This window comes from Ambystoma mexicanum, chromosome 2p (genome assembly GCF_040938575.1).
Source record: "Ambystoma mexicanum isolate Mex_15411 chromosome 2p, UKY_AmexF1_1, whole genome shotgun sequence".
NCBI classification, from domain to species: domain Eukaryota; kingdom Metazoa; phylum Chordata; class Amphibia; order Caudata; family Ambystomatidae; genus Ambystoma; species Ambystoma mexicanum.
The window spans coordinates 253031856-253054357 of NC_090923.1; the positions used below are offsets into that span (position 1 = coordinate 253031856).

General features: G+C 42.9%; 1 long non-coding RNA gene and 7 other non-coding genes across 10 annotated transcripts in view; all 8 read left to right on the forward strand.

Moving 5' to 3' along the window:
- The window catches only part of LOC138566365 (uncharacterized), a 45668-nt gene that overhangs the window by 16191 nt on the left and 6975 nt on the right, over positions 1-22502 (forward strand). For all 3 annotated transcript variants that reach the window (XR_011301921.1, XR_011301920.1, XR_011301922.1), the window contains 11 exons: positions 1440-1492; positions 1995-2046; positions 6953-7005; positions 10212-10252; positions 12463-12528; positions 13710-14186; positions 14273-14324; positions 15910-15945; positions 16132-16172; positions 20138-20190; positions 20724-20775. This is a non-coding gene — a long non-coding RNA (uncharacterized lncRNA). The remainder of the gene's footprint in view (positions 1-1439; positions 1493-1994; positions 2047-6952; positions 7006-10211; positions 10253-12462; positions 12529-13709; positions 14187-14272; positions 14325-15909; positions 15946-16131; positions 16173-20137; positions 20191-20723; positions 20776-22502) is intronic.
- Positions 613-755, forward strand: LOC138568125 (small nucleolar RNA SNORA16B/SNORA16A family). The gene has a single exon (XR_011302497.1). It is a non-coding gene; the product is annotated as a small nucleolar RNA SNORA16B/SNORA16A family (small nucleolar RNA).
- On the forward strand, positions 10074-10141 carry LOC138568157 (small nucleolar RNA SNORD65). Its single transcript, XR_011302523.1, has one exon. It is a non-coding gene; the product is annotated as a small nucleolar RNA SNORD65 (small nucleolar RNA).
- On the forward strand, positions 12909-13051 carry LOC138568127 (small nucleolar RNA SNORA16B/SNORA16A family). Its single transcript, XR_011302499.1, has one exon. It is a non-coding gene; the product is annotated as a small nucleolar RNA SNORA16B/SNORA16A family (small nucleolar RNA).
- LOC138568129 (small nucleolar RNA SNORA16B/SNORA16A family) lies at positions 13489-13627 on the forward strand. The gene has a single exon (XR_011302501.1). It is a non-coding gene; the product is annotated as a small nucleolar RNA SNORA16B/SNORA16A family (small nucleolar RNA).
- On the forward strand, positions 15990-16060 carry LOC138568156 (small nucleolar RNA SNORD65). Its single transcript, XR_011302522.1, has one exon. It is a non-coding gene; the product is annotated as a small nucleolar RNA SNORD65 (small nucleolar RNA).
- LOC138568131 (small nucleolar RNA SNORA16B/SNORA16A family) lies at positions 19320-19457 on the forward strand. The gene has a single exon (XR_011302503.1). It is a non-coding gene; the product is annotated as a small nucleolar RNA SNORA16B/SNORA16A family (small nucleolar RNA).
- On the forward strand, positions 19921-20055 carry LOC138568130 (small nucleolar RNA SNORA16B/SNORA16A family). Its single transcript, XR_011302502.1, has one exon. It is a non-coding gene; the product is annotated as a small nucleolar RNA SNORA16B/SNORA16A family (small nucleolar RNA).

Genomic DNA, 22502 nt, shown 5'->3' on the forward strand with positions numbered 1-22502 from the left:
GTTGCCTTCTGCCACGGCCCCGCTTGCGGGTATTTCCCTCTTAAGTAGTGCCCAGCATCAGTCATTGGGTTGATGTTTCTTAGCTGCGCGTGCTTGTATCTTGGTGTGTAAATCATTCGCTGCGTCGGTATCGATTGGCTAGACTTTAAACCTTTGGTTTAATTATTTGTTTGATCTCTTCATTGCGGTACTCCCCAACACCACTTTTTTGGAATTAGTACGTGTTCTGATTTTCTCTCCCACTCCTTCCTAGGTAGGTTGGAATGTTGGCATGTATGTTAGTGACTTCTTTAAACGTTGAATTTGATGGGGCAAAGTGTGTTTTTCACGGACTCGTAATCCACGCTGTGATTTTATTTATTTTATTTTTTTCACGGCTGGATTTTAGGAAGTGCTGCAAGGTTGGATTTAATGATTACTATTTAATGTGAGTCTTGCTATAATAATCTCGATTGTGCAGTTTACTGTTCCGTTAGCAAGAGACTGGTTTGGTTATCGCATAGAACGTGAACGCCTTTCAAGTGTTACCACCTGGAGACTGGGGCGGGAAGTGCAAAGTGAGCGCCGCAATTTAAAATGTGCACGTCACGTGTGATCGATAAGCGCCTTCCACACCGCCCTGATCGGAGGCATGTTAGCCGAATTACCTTAGCTAACGTGGTCTAAACAGGTGCCAAGAGCAAATGTTTCTTTTGACGGTCGCTGGGTTCCGTTTTATTGGTAACGGACCAGCAACATTACAGGGAAGCACAATACATGCATGTGAAGGTATTCAAATGCAGGTTCTATTTGCGTTAAAGGCAGCCATATACCAGAAGGTCTCTCGTGTTGGGTATGTTTGCTCCAGTCGCCCCCTCACCGATGTAGTGGACATTGCTTGCAGCTGACCCACCACACGTTACCCCCATCTGCAGCCGCCTGCACGCCCATAACTGCTTTCTTTCTTTACAGATATTTTTCAAATACTACAGTCGTAATTTAAAAATCATGAAGGAAAAATGCAAGGTATTGTGGTTCGGTATTGACTGAAAATCAAGCCCAGTTAAAAATGTCTTTTACGAAGAAAGCAAAAAAAAAAAACATTGCTACGTCTGATGCGTAGACATTTTTGTACCGCTACTACAGTTATTTCAACATTTGTGTGTAGGTGTTGTAATGTGTGTACCTACCTCTTGGTTGTGGAACTTCTCGAATGTACAACATTAAATAGATCTGACCATGTTCTTGCTTTTATCCAAGCCATGTGGACTCGTTGTAGTTGATGTGGATAGAATTGACCTAAAGTGAGGCCTTTCCTTGACAGTTACGTGACGGTCTCAATGTGGCTGACGAGCACCATTTCAGGACAGTGCATGTTCTGGGCGGGTGCTGGTCAGTTTCTGCATCATTTTTTACATTAGAAATGCAATAGACGTCCTAACGATTGCATCATTTTGCAGGTTGTTGGCAAAAGAAGTTCGACTTCCAGGAGATCTGGCCTAGGATTTACAAGGTAAGCGTGTGAATAATGCACCGCTGAGTGACATTCGCCGACCCCTGTAGTGCCTCGTGGATCCAACTCCAATGTGCTTCCCGGACACTGCAATGGTGGGATAGGGAGCATCGGTCGCTCTATCTGCAAGAAGCCTGCGACGTGTGATGGGCAATATAACCCAGCCAAATTACACGCGCACAGGTGGTCAGACAAGCGGACAAAAACCGCAACAAGCTACCTGAAGCTATTATAAGCTACTTTTGGCAAAAGTTGCTTATAAGCGGGCATGATTTCAATGGATCTGGTAAATCTTGGGCGCAGACGCACCCAAGAAGAGGGCAACCACTATTAAATGTGAAGGGTAGGGTGCCTGCAGCAATCAATACTGCTCCTATGGATTGTAATCGCAGAAGATGACTAATCCACCCCTTACTACTGAGGTTTGGGAGGATGTGAACATTCAGATATTGGTATATTGTGGTTGAGGGGGCAAATATGGTCATAATGTTTTTTTCTTTAGGTATGAAGCACTCCCAAGTTAGCAAGCCGACTACTATTCTGCCGTCGTGAAGGTGAGTTGTCTGCCTTTGCCTTTACCTTTGCCTCAGCTTTGAAAGAACAGCGGAGCCTGAACCATGCAACCTTAGTTTTGAGTAATTGAGAAGCCAGTCGTGTGATGAGTTCCTGCACCACACTGAACTTTGTGTTGATTATGAAATGCTGAAGACGCTCCTGCATTTACTATTTGATGGCTGAAACATGCTCCTCTTGAGTTGGTCCTTAGGGTGGGTTCCTAACCTCGAGTACAGATTTCACTGGGAGCCATATTTTTGTGGTGGACCAATAGATGCGGCACAAACCTAAAAGCCACCACTAGGTATAGTGCACAATCCTGAGTTGGGTCTCCCTTTGGAGAGGGAATGAATGGGCTGGTAACGCCGCATGCAGCAAATCGCTCCCATTTCAAGAACTCAATTTGATCCGTTGCATATCGCCATTCTTTTCAATATGGGTTTATCGTGGACCATGTGACTCCAGTTTACCAGGGTCAAAATTGGGTGCTAAAGATAACCAGCTCAAGAGGTCAAACCTAGCTAGTTATTTCCCTTCCTTATCTCCAAGGCCTCTTCTCGCACTCTTGGTAGATTCAGGGTTCTGACTAAAACCTTATACTTCTGGGTCCCTATAAGTGCTGGCTTTGTTTAGCTGGCTTCATGTTAAACTCACCATGTGGGAGTGTCCCTGATCGCCTTTTGATATTCATACTAGTGATCTGATGTCAGTGCATTCTGCACCCATTGGACAATCTTGGGCATGTTTGTTTGAAATTGGCAAGGATATCTAGGCCAAAATAACCTTGTGTGGTTCCGCCCATCCCCACCTCCATGTCCTGGCGCCTGGAAACAATTGTGCATAGGTCCAATAAATAAAATAGATGAACCCTGCTGTGATCTTTGCAGATCTTCAAAGATGGACTTTGGGCCATGCTACTGTAATGGGGAATTGTATGGGTTTATCTGTGACATGGGTGGTTAATCTAGGATGTTAAATGGGTTTCCATGATGAAACTCAAACTGCAATTACCGGCAGATTGTCAGCGGTAAGATTATTCATTTTCTTTTTTTTTTTTTTTTTGCATCCTTGTCAACTATATTGCTTGAGACGCCCATTTGTGAATAAATCGAGTGCATGCTACTGTTGGAATTTGTTTTACATTTGTACAGTGCCTGTACGTGATTTCAACCCAGCCCTCGACCTAAGTCAATGCCTAGCATGTGATGCACAGTTGGAACCCTTAATTATGTATGTTTGTCTAACTTTTATTTCTGAATGATGTACCCTTATATCACGCCCCTCTTTGAATTCCCCCCCCCCCCCCCCGTCTCGCTGAACCAGGAAACAGGCTGTTTTGCAAAATTTAAAAGATTTATTTTATGAATTTGAACAATATATCACACTATTAATATTTATACAATGATCACCATTGGTGGTCACAACAATCATCTCTTTAATCAGTATGAGTATGGCTAAGAAGAATAATGCAGCATAGATTAATACTTGACATGGGTTCAATCAATTGCAACGTCACTCTTTCCCCCTGTACACTACTCAATCCCCCTAATATGCAAGATGAAGAGATGGAAGGAGAGAACACGCGTTTCAGGAATAAACACTCAACAAATACAGTTTCAATCCCACTTCCCCCAGCAAGCAGAGAGAAACCAGAATGATTTCAAACAGGTCAAATGCTTTTGAATGGGATAAACACTGAAAATTGATTTTACTTTACTAAATTGGATTCAAAACTAGTGGGACCCACTTTGTTAGTTTCAGGTAAACACTAGCCATGATAGAATAACTAGCAGATTGAATACTGAATTCTGAGGTCAGATGCCAAGAATAGCTGTTTTACACGTGATTAGTCAAATAGCGGCAAACTTTTCAGCGCGCGAGAAACGTGATTGCGGCAAAATTATAAGCTGAGGATGTTGGCTTCAATTTGACACTTAAATTTCGTTTCTAGCATATACGGTATGGAAGCTATGAAGGTTTTAGTAGAGGTTGACTTTTCTCAGAAAGAGTCAATTTTCAAATGAAAGATGCGCTTTTGAATTACAAACGGGGATTTTCTTTACACTAAGGAGGCTATTATGAACGGACAGCCACCAGAACAACGGCGCCTCTGCTCTGACTGTTGCCCGCCGAGACACTTGTCTGACTTCAGCAAATATATTGGCGCAAAGATTTTCAAAGGACTATATGGATAAGGGAAAGATTCAGGAAAAACAAGAGATTCTAAAATGCAGTTCTGGATATGATGGAATGATTTGGATAAGATTACTTAAGGATAAGAGATTGGCTATGGACAATTCTATGCTATAGATACTCACAACTATGGTTTTGGAATAGGCCCGTCAAAGGTTTTGGACTGGAATTCTGCTAGCCCACTGGACAGGATTCAGGGCGCTCGGATTCTGCACTCGGCACGGCACTCTGGACTGGATCTGACGGGTTGGTTCTGGGTTGCAGTTATCTGGTTACAGCTCTGCTCTACTGGTTTGGATCTCTGGATTCTAGCAAAAGTTCTTTGCAAGAAAGCAGAAACGGCACAGCCAGGTTGTCCAATTTTTGGTGTGCCCCTTGGAAGTCTGGAGTAAATTTAGGTTGCAAGATTTTAAAGGCCGAGCTGAGAAGGGTTCAGCTTTGGAATTGGTCCTTCTGCCTTCAGAGTTCTGGAGTCTTCGATCTGGGTTCCCCCTGCAGAGCGCTTCACCAGTGAATCTGTCTGTCCCTATAGGTCCTAAACTGTCCCTATATATTTATTTCCCAAAGGGTGGGTAGGCTACATGATACTAAGCACACCCTCTAGGAAGCACACCCTCTAGGAATCCTATTGGCCAGGGTCTTTCCCCTCTCCTGATTTGAGAATCTAGTGTCAAAGTGATGCTGCATTTTACAATCCAGGGAGTACCTCCCCTTTGTTTCAGTACAGTAAATATTTTTCACATCATATTTACAATATCACCAACTTGCTAATAATCCATATTCACATTACAGATTTAGTATGGCACGTATCCGTCCGAGTCCCATCTTCTTGAGAGTTTTGGGTCAAAATTGCAGTTTTTTGCGCTTTTGGTGGGATACCCAGTGTCAGATCTGTCCACATTTTTCTCCATACATGCGCATGACATCTGGACATAATCCTGTTAAGTTTCATATTCCTAGCATTATCACGATTGCTACATCAAAATCCCTGTAGTCCTGTCTCTGAACATCGCACAGAGTTCAGAGTAGTTTCAAACGGTGAGCAGCATTTTCATATTAACTTCTAAATTACGGATTTTTCCAGGTTTTGCACAGTTTTCTATAAGTGTTTTTCAAAAAAATATTTCCTTGTGGTTTGAGATGCACAAATCTGTCTGATACCACCCCCAAGGTTTGGCTGGGTCCAGAGCACTCCTGGCCTCTTCCTGCTGGCAGTTTGACACCCGAATTTGCATTTCCTTTCAGTCCAGGAAGCCTATTGTCTCTTTCCCAGAGAAGCAGAGTAAAACCCCCTCCTCCTTTCATAAGCATTTAAATGATGAGAGCAAAAGGAAGGCCCCCTTTGTTGGAGCAAACTATGGAATGTGCCTTTGAAGTCCAGTGTGGCTGGCCTCAGTTCACTGTAAAACACTTTTTTTTTAAATTGTCTTTCGCTAAAATAGCTTTTACATTTTCAACAAATATACGCACAGATCTCTTAATCCCAGTCTTTTTAAAACCTAGAGATTGAATTGTAGCAACCTTATATTGCTTTTGATGGCAAGTCTTCTTTTCCACAATTTTTGATTTTAAGCCACAAGTTTTAAACTGCCAGTATTAGTAAATGACAGCTTTGACCCAGGTGAGCAGCGGTACTGCGCCCATATTCTGACATATTTTCCAGGCAAGCACCTTTTTGAATGGGGATATTTTTGTGATGAAATATGCTTCTGACATTGTGCTTATGGGGATTCCTTAGATAAGGTGATTAACACCCAACAGGGATGTTGGATCTTTTCTGAGGTTACGGACCCATGAAAGCACTTCGGGTTTTCCTTGGAATGTGCAGTTTACTGTTCTATTAGGAAGAGACCGGTATGGTTATCGCATAGAACATGAACGTGTTGAATTTTCTCCAGTGTTAACACCTGGAGACTGGGGAGGGAAGTACAAAGTGAGCAAAGCAATTTAAAATGTGCCAGGTCGGAGGCATGTTAGCCCAATTACCGTAGCTAACATGGTCTAAACGGTTGCCAAGAACATTACAGGGAAGCACAATACATGCATGTGAAGGTATTCAAATGCAGGTTCTATTTGCGTTAAAGCCAGCCATATACAGGGCTCTCGTGTTGGGTATGTTTGCTCCAGTCGCCCCCTCCCCGATGTTGTGGACATTGCTTGCAGCTGACCCATCACATTGCTTGCAGCTGACCCATCACACGTTAACCCCATCTGTAGCTGCCTGCACGTCTTTAAATGCTTTCTCTAACAACAGGTTTCAAAGACTACAGTTGCAATTTAACATCATGGAGGAAAACGCAAGGTATTGTGGTTCAGTATTGACTGAAGATAAAGCCCAGTTAAAAATAACTTAAAGAAGAAAGCAATAAAAGAATCGCCACATTTGATGCGTAGATATTTGTACTGCTACTAGGTTATTTCAACTTTTTTGTGTAGGGGTTGTCATTTGTGTACCTACCTCCTGGTTGTGAAACTATTCGAGATCTGACCATGTTCTTTTATCCAAGCCATGTGGACTCGTTGTAGTTGATGTGGATAGAATTGACCCTAAAGTGAGGCCTTTCCTTGACAGTCGCATGTCGGTCTCAATGTGGCTGACGAGCAACATTTCAGGAATCTGCATGTTATGTTCTGGGCGGGCGCTGGTCTGTTTCTGCTTCAATTTTTACATTAGAAATGCAATAGATGTCCAGTGATTGCACCCTTTTGCAGGTTGTTGGCAGCTGAAGTTCGACTTCCAAGAGATCTGGCCTAGGATTTGCAAGGTAAGCATGTGAATAATGCACTGCTGAATGACATTCGCCGACCCATGTAGTGCCTCGCGGATAGTGTCCAACTCAATGTGCTTCTCGGACACTGCAACGGTAGGATCGCTCTATCTGTAAGAAGCCTGTGTTAAGCGGCTTCACGTCAACACTACAGCTAAGTCAATGCCTAGTCTGGGATGCTGAGGGAAACCCTTATTGATATATTTTTAGGTCCAGTTCATGTACTCTGGATGACAACCCTTATATAACACCCCTCTCTTAGAATCCCCCTGACCCCACTGAGCCAAGAAGTAGGTCTGTTTTGCAAACTTAAAAGGTTAATTTGAGAAATATAACAAAATATATCTATCACACTTTTATAATAAATTAATATTGGATATCACACTTAAAATATGACGGTGATCAACAATGGATAATGTTCTACTGGTAAACTGATTTGGTTACTTAGAAGTAGTATATAGGATGAGGTAGCTGAAATGCTTTATGGTTTCAAGGAAATGCAAGGTGGAATAAATGCAGTACAAAAAAATAAACTGATATGGTTTCACAAGAGATAATATATTCACTTTTCCCCTGGTGGCAATTCAACCCCCTCCCCCTATATGCAATGCAAGGAGATGGAAGTAACACAGTCTTCAGGAATACAATCCAATACAATAAGGAATTCAGTCCCCCTCCCCCCAGCAAGCTTAGACAGCAGGTATGCTTTTTAAAATGCAGGCAAGAGTGCTTTGTAATGTGGTGGCAAGGAGGTGAAAAATGCTAAAATTGCTTTTAATTCCCTATAGGAGGTTCAGGGTGAGTGGTAGACGCTTTAAATCAGTTCAGCCCTAACAATGGTTCAGGGATGGTTATTAGGTTGCAAACAAATTTTAGCAGTTCAGGCAAAAGCGGCTATCTTTTTACAGATGATGAAATCGGGCCAAATCGCGGTAAGTCTTAGGCTTGTTGGAAAGCTTAGATTCTAAGCTTTCAGAGGAAAGTTAAATCTCGTTCCTAGGACCAACGGTTCCACAGATACGGACGATTTTGTGAAGGTTGTTTTTCAGATTTAAAGTAAACTCAAATTGACAGGTGACAGTTGTGCAGCTTTAAAAATGACAGATGACATGATTTCTAGGAGGCTGTTCTAATTAGGTTAAAATAGTTTGGATTAGATTATTTTAACTAAGAGATTGGGTTCTGCACAGTTCTGGCGGATACTCGCTCCTAATTTTGAAATGAAAGGGCCTCGTCACGGATCTGGTCAACTGGACTGGACTTCGGCGGTTCTGAACAGCGGTCTGGTCTCTGGTTCTGCTCTCAGCACTGCACAGGTCTGGTCTCCCTGGATCTCTGGTCTCTCTGGATCTCTGATCTCTGGAGGTTGATGGATTTGAAGTCTGGAGTCTCCCGGCAAAGCGTCCCGCAAGAAAGTGAAAAGTGAATCCCCTACCTGGGTTTCAGTGGCCCTATGTGTTTTGAAAATGGGTGTGAGCCTGGGCCTAGCTAAGCCTGCCCCTCTCTACTTGTCATTGGCCCAATTCTCCCCTCTCCCATGATTGGGGAGAAGGAAATGGATTGTCGTCATGATGAGGTCTGTTTATGGGTCAGCGGATCCTCCCCTGGTCAATTTGGCCACAAATCTATATTTGATTCAAATACATATTTCCCAGATACACAATTTGTTGAAATTACATGTACACATTATATATTCCTTATGGTCCATGCTTGTCCACCTCTGATCTTCCTGGGGGTTTGCATTCAACAATGACAACCTTTTGCGCATTTTGACTGGTTTACCAATATCGGACATTTACCAAAAATTACACAAATGTGCGCAAGGAGTATTGACATTAATTGATGAAGTGTCAGATTTTTAACATGCAGACATTTGGAGGAAGACCCTATTTCCCACTAGCAACCCCCCAGAATACACCACAGGGTCCTAACACCTCTCACAACATGCACAGAAAAATCACCAGAATAATATTACGTATATAATTCTGACAAGTCTGTACTATGAATTATCCATCTTTTTTAAAATTATGCTCTGGCCCAGATGGGTGTGGTTTAGGTTCCAAAGCACATGGGGGGGGAAGCTCCCGTCTGTCCCTGCCTCCAGCTCGGGTGGCTCCCAGAGGCACTTCTCCTCCCACTTCTCCCAAGAGGAAGCCACTTTACGGCCCCCCCAATATAACATTTGCCTGAGTCCAGGACAAGGCTTTGTTCAACCTCCTGCAGGTGCCCCTCCCATAATCGGAGAGGTGTCATCTCCTTTTGGTGGGGAAGCAGGAGGCAGCTAGGCCTGGGAATGCAGTTTGATCAAGTTTCAACTCCTGTCGGGGGTGTCGGGCAGAATTCAGCTAAATGTCACTTTAGTTCCCAGTTTAAATTAAAACTTACAATTTTTACATATACATTAAATAATTACTTCCTTCAAGTCATTTCAGAATATAGTTTTACATTGTATCCACCTCTTAGCAAGTCTTTCCTTGGCCTGGTTTGGGTTCCTCTGTTCAGTTTTACACAAAAGTCTGGTGGTTTGAAAACGCCGGCTTTCTGATAGTGGTGAGTACCGGTATTGCATCCATTTTTGGGATCTGTCTTGAATTGCTGCATTTCAATAGAGTGGTCTTTTGCTTGATAGTATAGGACCCTTGCTTAACATTGTTTTGATGGCATCCTTACAGTAGAGTGGTGATGTGGAATCCCCCACAAGAAGGTTGTATCTTTGGAGTGGTCTTGTGCCAACTACACAGTTCTCCTGGATTCTGGTGTGAATGTGGGCGGCGATAGCTCATCCCCACATCTACCCAGTCTATTGATTCAACATGGGTCAAAACCCTTGACACCTGTGATGGGCAATATAACCCAGCCAAATTACGCGCGCAGTCTACCCAAACAGACATAATTTTGAACAAACCCATAAAAATAACGTGTCGATGGGGAAGCTTGGCTCTATCCTAAAATTCCATTCACAGAATTAATCTTTTTATTTTTTGTCGGGATACGAAGCGGCTCTTTAGGACTAATCTCGTGAGACCAACAATTATTGAGAAGTGTTTTGTGTGAAAGCGTAGTGTTAATGATGACACTACTTAAAACAAGCTGGAATTACTGGCAGACTGTCAGTGGTGACTGTTTTCTGAACACTAACACATGCTCTCTGTGTAAGCATTTAGTGTCAAACATAACTCCTTGTCTTTTTGTGTGTTATGCAGGTCGAGATGTTGCTTCTAATGACAATATAATTTGACTAGTGGTGAGTATATTGGGCCCATGGAATATTGTGCAGTCCTATATGCCGGGGGTAAGGGGTTCCAAGTGATGTCCTAGACAACAGATGTAGTTAACCAAGAATCTGTCCTAATGGGCGACCCAACAATGGTTTTCCTACCCACCCTCAACCTTTTGTCATATCTCTGATCTTCGTATGTATAATCCCTAATCCCCTAGGAACCGAGGAGTGGAGCGAATGGGAGGAGAAGGGAGCAAAATCGCCAGGCCCGGAAATCCGTCCAAACAAATCAATTCTGGGCCCTGATTGATTCAGGGAGCAGACAATTGGCCATCTGCTCGTATCTGGTCTCCCCAAACAGACTAAATTTGAAGTAACCCATAAAAATAACCTGTGTCGATGTGGATGCTGGGGTCTATCCTAAAATTCCATTCACATTAGTGTAAGGATACGAATGCTAAAGGTAGTAGTTGTCCTGCGACTCCCAGAGGACCTGATCATTGGAACGGATTTTCCCACTTGGCAACATGCCCCATTCGATTTGGGAGATTGCATTCTGGGTCTTGTAGCCATAGATTTCCCAAAATATAAATTTGGGACTAAAAGTACTAACCTTTTAAGAAAAATGCGTTGGCAAAGCCAACAGTTGTGGCTTTTAAGTGGGATGGGCATTTTTCAAACACTGATATATTATAACTACCTGATGATACGTTGGCAACAGCTAGAAAACAGTCACAGTTACTGGGCATATTATGTCAGTTCCTGGCAAATGCCTAACGAAATTCTAAGCACGCAACTGACATTGCTCAGAAATCATGCTGTGGAAGGAACACTTGCTTATAGTATTTTTATTAGACCGAGCAGGTTCACACGACAGTAAGCAATTGATTGTACTGGTGGTGTGTTCTTAAGAGGATGAGTATTATTTCTAAGCAGTCATCTGATAGAAAAATACGGTGTTGGGGTTTGGGTGGAGAGGGCAGGTGTGTGGGTGTGGATGACATGGACAGGAAAGGTCTATGGGTTGGAAAAAAGACCAACAATATCAATAGGATGTTAGTCGCTCAACCATTTCTCTCCTATCTTCACCTGTTATGCTAATAGCGTTGGTTTAAATAGTGATTAGTTTATAAACACCTCCTAATAGCCCAAATTAAAGACTACCATCTCGCAAACCACATGGGCCTGTTACTTAGCATATATAACACCAGTAAAAAAGTGTGATGCAGTATATATTGCTACAGATTAGCTGCTTCCGTCAGCAGGAATTACAATTGACTTGGCGAACTGAAGAGGTAGATTACTTTTTGTGCCTGGCTAGTAACTTGCAAATTACAATATTTATCCTGAAGACACAGTAATGCCAGAAATTGGGTTGTTAGGCTAATGTGTGAAATCATTTATTGCATCATTCTTTTATAGTTTTTTAAAATGTATTAAGCCATAGCTTAGTAAAAAAACACAGTAGCATGTTACAATTATCTTATCTAAAAGCGGGTAAAAACATGTTGCACATTTTCTGCACACTGATGCATAGGTAATGCTGGGGGTTCTACCGCTTCTTTTTTTTATTTGCTTTAATTGATTACAATTTATTTTGCAAAAGGAAGACAGAAATGTGTTCCAGTTCATCACATAGTATAGTTAAAAAGAAAAGGGCAGCCAAAAACTCCCCTAAATGTCATATAAACTGTGTTTAGAAATCTGGCAGCAGCTATCACACGAGCAGTCTGTCTGCCATTCATCAGAAAGGACCACCAGTCTTCTGTATCCTCTGCTGACTATTTCGACATTATCTGTCCAAATTGCCTAGTTCTCGACAGTTAATCTGCAAAGATTTAGAATTTATAGACATGCTTCTTTTCCACCAGCATGGCGTCCATGGCCGCCTCGTTTTGTGCTCTCATCATGTTGCCTTCTAGTTCTTCATTAAAACTCTGTGGAACAACCATTCGCTCAAAGAACCAATGAGAGAAGTGCACGTTAGGAGGTGTTGCAGCCACGATTATTTCTGGTCAGAGAGTGGACAGGTAATCTTGGTGACGATCCGTTACCATCTGCCACGGGCCCCGCTTGCGGGTATTTCCCTCTTAAGTAGTGCCCAGCATTAGTCATTGGGTTGATGTTTCTTAGCTGCGCGTGCTTGTATCTTGGTGTGTAAATCATTCGCTGCGTCTGTATCGATTGGCTAGATTTTAAACCTTTGGTTTAATTTATTGTTCTCTTCATTGCAGTACTAGCAACACCACGTTTGGGGATTAGTACGTCTCCTGATTTTCTCTCCCAAAACTCCCTCCTAGGTAGGTTGGAATGTTGGCATTTATGTTAGTGACTTCTTTCAAAGTTGAATTTGATGGGACAAAGTGTTTTTGAATCACCGACTCGTCGTTCACGCAGTGATTTTTTTTATTTTTTTTTATTTTTTTTTTTTGTCACGGCTGGGTTTTAGTAAGTGCTGCAAGGTTGGATTTAATGATTAATATTTAATGTGAGTCTTGCTATTATGAGCGCCGCTATGTTATGTGCAGTTTACTGTTCCATTAGCAAGGGACTGGTTTGGTTATCGCATAGAACGTGAACGCCTTTCAAGTGTTACCACCTGGAGACTGGGGCGGGAAGTGCAAAGTGAGCGCCGCAATTTAAAATGTGCACGTCACGTGTGATCGATAAGCGCCTTCCACACGGCCCTGATCGGAGGCATGTTAGCCCAATTACCTTAGCTAACGTGGTCTAAACAGGTGCCAAGAGCAAATGTTTCTTTTGACGGTCGCTGGGTTCCGTTTTATTGGTAACGGACCAGCAACATTACAGGGAAGCACAATACATGCATGTGAAGGTATTCAAATGCAGGTTCTATTTGCGTTAAAGGCAGCCATATACCAGAAGGTCTCTCGTGTTGGGTATGTTTGCTCCAGTCGCCCCCTCACCGATGTAGTGGACATTGCTTGCAGCTGACCCACCACACGTTACCCCACCCCCATCTGTAGCCGCCTGCATGTCCTTAACTGCCATCACTTTCTTTACCGACATGTTTCAAAGACTACAGTCGCATTTAACATCATGAAGGAAAAATGCAAGGTATTGTGGTTCCGTATTGACTGTAGATCAATAAGCAAAACAAATCACTACATTTGATGCGTAGATATTTGTACCGCTACTACAGTTATTTCAACATTTGTGTGTAGGTGTTGTAATGTGTGTACCTACCTCCTGGTTGTGGAACTTCTCGAATGTACAACATTAAATAGATCTGACCATGTTCTTGCTTTTATCCAAGCCATGTGGACTCGTTGTAGTTGATGTGGGTAGAACTGAGCCTAAAGTGAGGCCTTTCCTAGATAGTTACGCGTCGGTCTCAATCAATGTGGCTGACGAGCACCATTTCAGGAAAGTGCATGTTCTGGGCGGGTGCTGATCTGTTTCTGCTTATTTTTTACATTCGAAATGCAATAGACTTCCTGACGATTGCATCATTTTGCAGGTTGTTGGCATCAGAAGTTCGGCTTCCAAGAGATTTGGCCTAGGATTTGCAAGAAGCATGTGACTAATGCACCACTGAATGACATTCGCCGACCCCTATAGTGTCTTGCGGATAGCGTCCAACTCAATATGCTTCCCGCACACAGCCATGGTAGGATCGGGAGCACCGGTCCCTCTACCTGCAAGAAGCATGCGATGTGTAATGGGCAGTATAAACCAGCCAAATTACGCGCGCACAAGTGGTCCTAGAAGCGGACAAAAACCGCGACGAGCTACCTGAAGCTATTATAATCTACTTTGGGCAAAAGTCACTTATCAAGAGCGGGCATGGTTTCACTGGATCTGTTACGTCTTGGGCGCAGACGGACCCAGGAAGAGAGCAACCACTATTAAATGTGAAGGGGAGGGTGCCTGCAGCAATCAACACTGCTCCTATGGATTGTAATTGCAGAAGATGACTCATCCACCTCTTACTACGGTGAGGTCCGGGTGGATGGTAATATTCAGATATTGGCGTATTGTGGTTGAGGGGGCAAATATGTTCATAATGTTTTTTTTCTTTAGGTATGAAGCACTCCCAAGTTAGCAAGCCGACTACTATTCTGCCGTCGTGAAGGTGAGTTGTCTGCCTTTGCGTTTACCTTTGCCTCTGCTTTGAAAGAACAGCAGAGACTGAACCAGGCAACTTTAGTTTCGAGTAATTGAGAAGCCAGTCTTGTGATGACAAGTTCATGCACCACACTGAAGTTTGTATTGATTATGAAATGCTGAAGACGCTTCTCGATTGCACTTAATATTTGATGGCTGAAACATGCACCTCTTGAGTTAGTCCTTGGGATGGATTCTTAACCTCGTGAGCACAGATCTCACTGGAAGCCATATATTTGTGGTGGACCAATAGATGTGGTGCAAACCTAAAAGCCACCACTAGGTATAGGGCACAATCCTGAGTTGGGTCACTCTGGAGAGAGAAGGAATGGGCTAGTCAGCATGCAGCAAATCGCTCCCATTTAAAGAACTCTATTTGATCCATTGCATTTCGCCATTCTTTTCAATATGGGTTTACCAGGGTCAAAATTGGGTGTTAAAGATAACCAGCTCAAGATGGCAAACCTAGCTAGTTATTTCCCTTCCCTATCTCCAAGGCCTCTTCTCGCACTCTTGGTAGGTTCAGGGTTCTGACTAAAACGTTATACTTCTGGGTCCCTATAAGTGCTGGCTTTGTTTAGCTGGCTTCATGTTAAACTCGCCATGTGGGAGTCTCCCTGTTCACCTTTCATATTTATACTAGTGATCTGGTGTCATCAGTGAATTCTGCACACACAGGACGATATTGGGCATGTTTGTCTGAAATTGGCAAGTATATCTAGGCCAAAATAACCTTGTGTGGTTCGCCCCCTAACCCCACCTCCATGTCTTCTGGCGCCTGGAAACAATTGTGCATAGTGCCAATAAATAAAATGGATGAACCCTGCTGTGATCTCTGCAGATCTTCAAAGATAAACTTGGACCCTGCTACTGTAATGGGGAGTTGACCCAGTATTATCCGGGACATGGGTGGTTAATCTAGGATGTTAAAGGGGTTTCTAAACTCAAACTGGAATTACCGGCAGATTATCAGTGGTAAATGTGTGTATTTTATTTTTAATTTTATTTATTTTTTTTGCATCATTTGTCACCTATATTGCCAGAGACGCCTGTTTGTGAATACATCTAGTGCATGCTACTGTTAGTTTTTATTTTTTTTTTATATTTGTAAATTGCCTAAGCCCGGGGGCATCAAGGCACTTTTTCAAACCAGTTTCATTTAAGAAAATACTTTGCACATCAGAATCATGTGGGGGCAGACAAGAGCGAAGTGAGTGCTGTAGGCGGTGAGGGGCATACTTGGATGTTACAATTGTTCTTTTATAGTGCGCTTAATACCAACAAGTTGTTTCTAAGCATGGGATCAGTATTCGAACTGTATTGCACTGCCTTATCTTGCTTCAAGACAACGCGTTGCCCCTGAGCTTAGCCTTCCTATAAGGGGCCTGGTGGGGTTACATGAATTGAGTGAGTTATGGGCACTTAAAGTGATTAGGATGTTGTAGGTTATGCAAGTAAATTGGGATCCAGTTATTTTATGGCACTTCATAAAAAAAAAAAAAAAAATACTGCCACACACTTGAACCAGAATTAACCTTTTCTTTTTTTGTCAGGCTACAAAGAGGCCTGCAATCTTCAGGACTGATCTGGTGAGACCAACATTTATTGTGATGGGTTTTGTGTGTTAGCATAGTGTTAATGATACTACTTAAAACAAGCTGGAATTACCGGCAGACTGTCAGTGGTGAGACTGTTTTTCTGAACACTAACATGCTCTGTGTAAGCATTTAGTGTCAAATATAGATGTTCACTCCTGGTCTTTTTTTGTTATGCAGGTCGAGATGTTGCTTCTAATGACAATATATTTTGACTAGTGGTGAGTATATTGGGCCTATGGAGTATTGTGCAGTGCTATATGGTGGGGGTAAGGGGTTCCCAGTGATGTCTAGGTTGTCTGTAACTGACAATAGATGTAGTTAACCAAGAATTGGTCCCTTCTGTCCTAATGGGCGACCCAACAATGGTTTTCCTACCCACCCTCAACGTTTTGTCATATCTATCATCTTCATGTATATAATCCCTGATTCCCTAGGAACAGGAGTGGAGAGAATGGGAGGAGAAGGGGCAAAACTACTGAGGAAACTGACATCTTCCTGTGGAAACTGCCCCTTCCAGGCACGGGAATCCGTCCAAACAAATCAAGTCTGGGCCCTGATTGACTCAGGAAGCAGACAAATGGCCATTTGCTCGGATCTGGTCTACCCAAACAGACTAAATTTGAAAGAACCCACAAAAATAACCTGTGTCAATGGGGATGCTGGGGTCTATCCTAAAATTCCATTCGCATTAGTGTAGGGATAGCAATGCTAAAGGTAGTAGTTATCCCGGGAATCCCAGAGAACATGATAATTGGTACATATTTTCCCACTTGGCAACATGCCCCATTCGATTTGGGAGACTGCATTCTGGGACTTGTAGCCTTAGATCTCCCCAAATTTAAACTCTGGACTAAAAGTACTAACATTTTCAGAAAAATGCATTGGCAAAACCGACAGTTGTGACTTTTGAGTGGGAACACTGCTATATTATAACTACCTGATGGTAAGTTGGCAACAGCTTAAACAGTCACAGTAACTGGGCATATTACGGCAGTTCCTGGAAATGCCTAATGATATTCAAAGCACGCAACTGATGTAAGGACACACGTATTGCTCAGAAATTATGCTGTGGAAGTAACACTTGCTTATAGTATTTTTATTATAGAGTGGGTTCACAGGGCAGTAAGCAATTGATTGTACTGGTGGTGTGTTCTTAAGAGGATGAGTATTATTTCTAAGCAGTCATCTGATAGGAAAAATAGGGTGTTGGAACTGGAACAGTCCATGGGTTGGAAGAAAGACAAACGATTTCAATAGGGTGTTAGTCGCTCAACCATTTCTCTCCTATCTTCACTTATGCCAATAGCGTTGGTTTAAATACAGTAATTGGTTTTATAAACCCCTCCTAATAGCCAAAACTAAAATTAAGGACTAGACTACATCCCGCAAGCCAAATGGGCCTGTTACTTAGCATATATACCACCAGTAAAAAGAAGTGTGATGCAGTATATCTTGCTACAGATTAACTGCTTCCATCAGCAGGAATTACAATTGACTTGCGAATTGAAGAGAGATTACTTTTTGGGCCTGGCTAGTAACTTGAAAATTACAATGTTTATCCTGAAATGCCGGAAATGGGGATGTTAGGCTAATGTGTGCATCATTTACTGCATCCTTTTTTAATAGCTTTTTAAAAATGTATTAAGCCATAGCTTAGTCAAAAAAACACAATAGCGTGTTACAAATATCTGTTAGCTAAAAGCGGGTAAAAAAAGTTGCACATTTTCTGCACACTGATGCATAGGAAATGCTGGAGGTTTCTATAGCTTTATTTTTATTTGCTTTAATTGATACAATTTTTTTTATCAAAAGGAAGACAGAAATGTGTTCCGTTTCGTCAAATAGTATAATTAAAAAGAGAGGCAGACAAAAATTCCCTTTAATGTCATGAAAAACGTGTTTCGAAATCTGGCAGCAGCTATCGCACGAGCAGTCTGTCTGCCGTTCATCAGAAAGGACCACCATTCTTCTGTATCCCCTGCTGACTATTTCGATATATGTCCAAGTTTAGTTCTCGACAGTTATTCTGCAAAGATTTAGAATTTATAGACCTGCTTCTTTTCCACCAGCATGGCGTCTATGGCCGCCTCGTTTTGTGCTCTCATGTTGCCATCTAGTTCTTCAGTAAAACTCTGTGGCACACCATTAGCTCAAAGAACCAATGAGAGAAGTACACATTAGGAGGTGTTGCAGCCACGATTATTTCTGGTCAGAGAGTGGACAGGTAATCTTGGTGACGATCCGTTACCATCTGCCACGGCCCCACTTGGGGGTATTTCCTTCAGTAGTGCCCAGCATTAGTCATTTGGTTGATGTTTCTTAGCTGTGCGTGTTTGTTGCTTGGCGTGTAAATCAATCGTTGCGTCGGTGTCGATTGGCTAGACTATAAACCATTGGTTTCATTAATTGTTCTCTTCATTGCGGTACTCGTAATGCCACTTTTTTGGGATTAGTACGTCTCCCGATGTTTCCCTCCTAGGTGCTTTGGTGTGTATGTTAGTGACTTCTTTTAATGTTGAATTTGATGCGGCAAAGTGCGTTTTTGAATCACTGCCTCGTTGTTTACGCTGTGAATCTCACGGCTGGATTTTAGGAAGTGCTGCATAAAAGCCAACATTCTGTGACCAAAAAGATATAGGATTTCTCAAGTTTCAATTCCTATAACAATGAGATCACATCCAATCTTCACAGAAGGTAATCACAAAGAGCTGGTAGGCACGTTTGCCACTGCTCTGAAGCAGCAGCCCAGGCAGTACATATTTATTGCAAGTTGAACACTACATGGCGACCGATACCCCCATCAGTCTGATGGGCAGATGCTGTGTGATGGTTACACTCTACCACTTGCCTTCACTGGTGGTTCACCTAAGGGTTGTCCCAGCAGGAGTGCAGGACAGTCCAGTAGCTGTCAGGTCAGTGGATTGCTCTAAGCCCAACCAAAGTAATCACCTGCCAGTCCACTGTACAGACAGACTAATATGTTGCATGCTTTATCCTGGAGCCTACCTTAGTCGTATAAATTACTTGCCACTGTAAAAAGCAGTATGATCTGTCACTGAAATCTGTAGGCACTGGGACTGCTTAAAAAGCAGTAGCCTACTGCCTAAATCTGTAGGATTGGCAAGTATGGTGCTGCAACGTTGGATTTAATGATTCATATTTAATGTGAGTCTTGCTATAATAGTCTCGGTTATGAGCGCCGCTATGTTATGCGCAGTTTACTGTTCTACTAGCAAGAGAACGGTTTGGTTATCGCATAGAAGGTGAACGCCTTTTAAGTGTTCCTGGAGACTGGGGCGGGAAGTGCAAAGTGAGTGCTGCAATTTAAAATGTGCACGTCACGTGTGATCGATAAGAGCCTTCCACACGGCCCTGATCGGAGGCATGTTAGCCCAATTACCGTAGCTAACGTGGTCTAAACAGGTGCCAAGAACAAATGTTTGACGGTTGCTGGGTTCCGTTTTATTGGTAACGGAGCGGCAACATTATAGGGAAGCACAATACATGCATGTGAAGGTGTTAAAATGCAGGTTCTATTTGCGTTAAAGCCAGCCATATACAAGAAGGGCTCTCGTATTGGGGCGTTTGCTCCAGTCGCCCCCTCCCCGATGTAGTGGACATTGCTTGCAGCTGACCCACCACACGTTACCCCCACTGCCCCCCATCTGTAGCCGCCTGCACGTCCTTGCTTTCTCTTTCTTTACAGATATGTTTCAAAGACTACAGTAGCAATTTAACATCCTGGAGGAAAAACGTAAGGTATTGTGATTCAGTTTTGACTGAAGATCAAGACCAGTTAAAAATAACTCCAAGAAAGCAGCAAAAAAAAAAAATTGCGTTTGATGCGTAGATATTTGTACCGCTGCTACAGTTATTTCAACGTTTGTGTGTAGGTGTTGTAATGTGTACCTACCTCCTGGTTGTGGAACTTCTCGAATGTACAACATTAAATAGATCTGACCATGTTCTTGCTTTTTATCCAAGCCATGTGGACTCGTTGTAGTTGATGTGGATAGAATTGACCTAAAGTGAGGCCTTTCCTTGACTGTCATGTGTCGGTCTCAATGTGGCTGACGAGCACCATTTCAGGAAAGTGCATGTTCTGGGCGGGTGCTGGTCTGTTTCTATTTATTTTTTACATTAGAAATGCAGTAGACGTCCTAACAATTGCACCATTTTGCAGGTTGTTGGCAGCAGAAGTTCGACTTCCAAGAGATCAGGCCTAGGATTTGCAAGGTAAGCGTGTGAATAATGCCCCGCTGATGACATTCGCCGACCCCTGTAGTGCCTCGCCGACCCCTGTAGTGCCTCGCGGATCCAACTCCAATGTGCTTCCCGGACACAGCAATGGTAGGATCGGGAGCACCGGTCCCTCTAACTGCAAGTATCATGCGACGTGTAATGGGCAATATAAACCAGCCAAATTACGCGCGCAGAGGTGGTTAAACAAACGGACAAAAACCACGACGAGCGACCTGAAGCTATCATAAGCTACTTTGGGCAAAATTCGCTTATCATAAGCGGGCATGGTTTCATTTCACTGGATCTAGTAAGTCTTGGGCGCAGACGGACCCAGGAAGAGGGCAACCACTATTAAACGTGAGGGGGAAGGTGCCTGCAGCAATCAGCACTGCCCGTATGGATTGTAATCAGAAGATGACTAATCCACCCCTTACTGCTGAGGTTTGGGAGGATTTGAACATTCAGATATTTGCGTATTGTGCTTGAGGGGGCAAATATGTTCACCTTAATGTTTTTTTTTTCTTTAGGTATGAAGCACTCCCAAGTTAGCAAGCCGACTACTATTCTGCCGTCGTGAAGGTGAGTTGTCTGCCTTTGCGTTTACCTTTGCCTCGCCTTTGAAAGAACCGCAGAGCCTGAACCATGCAACTTGTTTTGAATAATTGAGAAGCCAGTCTTGTGTTGATAAGTTCATGCACCACACTGAACTTTGTTTGATTTATAATGCTGAAGACTCTTCTCGATTGCATTTACTATTTGATGGCGGAAGCATGCTCCTTACTTCTTGGGATGGATTCCTAACCTCGTGAGCAAGGATCTCGCTGGGAGCCATATGTCTGTGATGGGCCAATAGATGCAGCGCAAAGCTAAAAGCCACCACTAGGTATAGGGCACAATCCTGAGTTGGGTCCCACTCTGGAGAGCGATGCAGTATGCAGCAAATTGCTCTCATTTGAAGAATTCGATTTGGTCCGTTGCATATCGTTATTCTTTTCAATATGGGTTTATCGTGGACCCTGTGACTCAAATTTACCAGGGTCAAAATTGGTTGTTAAAGATAACCAGCTCAAGAGGGCAAACTAGCTAGTTGCATTTCCCCACCTTCTCTCCAAGGCCTCTTCTCGCACTCTTGCTAGGTTCAGGGTTCTGACTAAAACATCATACTTCTGGGTCCCTATAAGTGCTGGCTTCATGTTAAACTCTCCATGTGGGAGTCTCCCTGTTCACCTTTGATATTTATACTAGTGATCTGGTGTCATCAGTGCATTCTGCACCCACGGGACGATATTGGGCATGTTTGTCTGTAATTGGCAAGTATATCTAGGCCAAAATAACCTTTTGTGGTTATGCCACAAACCCCCATGTCTTCTGGCACCTGGAAATAATTGTGCATAGGTGTCATGCAAGTGTCCAATAAATAAAATAGATGAACCCTGCTGTGATCTCTGCAGATCTTCAAAGATGGACTTTGGGCCATGCTACTGTAATGGCAGTTGACCCAGTATTTATCTGCAACATGGGTGGTTAATCGAGGATGTTAAAGGGGTTTCCATGATGAAACACAAACTGGAATTACCGGCAGATTGTCAGTGGTTAGTTATTTTTTTATTTTTTGCATCAGTTGTCACCTTTAATGGTTGAGACGCCTGTTTGTGAATAAATCTAGTGCATGCCACTGTTGGAATTTCTTTACATTTGTAATTGCGTAAGTCCGGGGGGCATCAAGGCACTGTTGCAAACCAGTTCCATTTCAGAAAATACTTTGCACATCAGAATCATGTGGGGACAGACTTTTAGGCAGAATCATATGCAGTAGTACCCTTTGGGAACATCACACACAATTAAGACTACAAGTGACAGTACAAATTCACATTTGGTACCAGCCTGTACTACACAGTAAAGTGTAACGATGGCTGAGCATCCAGACTTATATCAAGAGTAATGTGAGCAGTATCAATAGTTACACAAAGGACATCAATTACTATGGTTCAAACAAACACTGACTCAAGGTTTCGGAGTAAAAGAATATACATGTATTTACACATCAGTTGTAAAACATTTCACTAAAGTAAAGCAGTTGAAAACTCCTGCCCTGGCTGATTTCTGGAATCATTCCTTTGCCACTGGAGTCTTCCCATCCCCCCCGAAGCACTCCCTTGTGCACCCTCTTCTTAAGAAACCCTCTGCTGACCCCTTCTTCCTGGCTAACTATCGTCCAATCTCCATCCCTCCCTTTCTTGGCAAGCTCCTGGAGAAATTGGTCATCTCCCATCTTAATCTCCACACCAAAATCTGTTGGGTTGTCT